The following is a 1,549-nucleotide window of genomic DNA, read 5'->3' as shown; positions in this document are numbered from 1 at the left end:
GGGGGGGGGGGTAACTTGTTAAGTACAATTCTGAGTAACCAGTGAATCCAAGATGAGATCAAGTTGTCCAGTTCATTGTGATATGAACAGAATGGGAGTAAACACAAAAATCTGGTGACACAGCACACAAGGAAGGGACTAAAAAGATGTGAGCTGTGGCATTTAGAAAGTTAATTAAATACATTTAAGTTGGAAAAGGATGAAAAACAGTAATAAACAGGGCATGCATGGAAATGAACATCAACATTGCTTTGTAAACTAGTTTCCAGGCAAGATAAGTAGTCAGTGAATTAACTTTTCTTAAACATTTTCCTTTTCTCTTGGATAATTCAAACTTTTTAGTGTTCTGGGAAGGACAAAGCACACTCCGAAGTATGGAGTCATGCTGTCTCTATGTTAATGCTGAATTGTAAAATGAGAAAGATGAATATAGCAGGTGCAGTTCTGCACATTGCCTTGTTTCAGCAGCAGAACACAGGAAAAGACTTTCTTTCTGTTATGTTTAAATGGCATACAGCCCATGCTCAGCTTAAACACTGATGAATACAGCTGTGAACAACCACATACACACACAGTAATCATTGTTATGCAGAGTTGCCAAGGTCCTGCTGGGCAGGCAAAGTTAACACTGAGAGATGGCCACTTGGCAGAAAGCCTAGCTCTGACATACTGCAGCAAGGCAATCGCCATCTCTCCGTCTCTCTGCTTAGAGATGTGCCAAGTTAGATAGTTAGCCTACACGGTTCCCCTTTTTGCCTCCGACCTCATCCACTCACTGTGGGGTCTTCGTATGTGACAGTTTGAGTAATCCTTGTTTAGGAAAGTTTTTGTCTGTTTGCAAGAGTGACGTGCCACATCCTTACAGCCAGTGAAGCTGGATAAATCAGAAGACTGAAACGCTTTTAACTATTTATTTTAGGATTTGTGCAAAGTGTAGCCCCTCCCTTTGATTTGCATTGACATTTAGAAAAAGCCATTCACTGTTTTAGTCAGTTGTATACGGAAGAGGGTTAGGGCCACCTTGAAAAAAAAAAAAAGGCCTTTGAAAATTCTTACATTAATCTCAGAATTCTGACTTTTTTCGCAGAATTTTCACTTTAATCTCAGAATTTTGACTTAAAGTCTTAAAAAAAAGTCAGAATTCTGAACTACGAAAGCCAGCACAGCCTGTCGCCCTTTTACTTACAAGCGCCACATTAATGAGGTTTTTTGAACTCACCTTCTCTTTTTCCATGAACAAAATGACATCCTTCGGTAAGCCTCGAGCACACAAAAGTCACTTACAGACGTCATTTTTGTTGGTTTTAATGCTGCAGGTATAGGTTCCGACTCTGCAGTGCAAAAGGAAGTGGTTCACATGTTCCTGTCGTTCAGAATTTTGAAATTTCTTTCTGAATTCTCAGTTTGAAGTCAGAATTCTGAGATTAAAGTGAGTATTCTGGGAAAAAAGTCAGAATTCTGCGATTAAAGTCAGCATTTCCATGGCCGTCTTTTTTTCTCCAAGGCCCTTCTCCTCTTCCATAGTTTTAGGTAAATGTCTGAAAAAAAA

This window comes from Oryzias melastigma, linkage group LG1 (genome assembly GCF_002922805.2).
Source record: "Oryzias melastigma strain HK-1 linkage group LG1, ASM292280v2, whole genome shotgun sequence".
Lineage (NCBI taxonomy): Eukaryota > Metazoa > Chordata > Actinopteri > Beloniformes > Adrianichthyidae > Oryzias > Oryzias melastigma.
The sequence above is the reverse complement of the archived record's forward strand: the minus strand, read 5'-3'. Positions refer to the sequence as shown.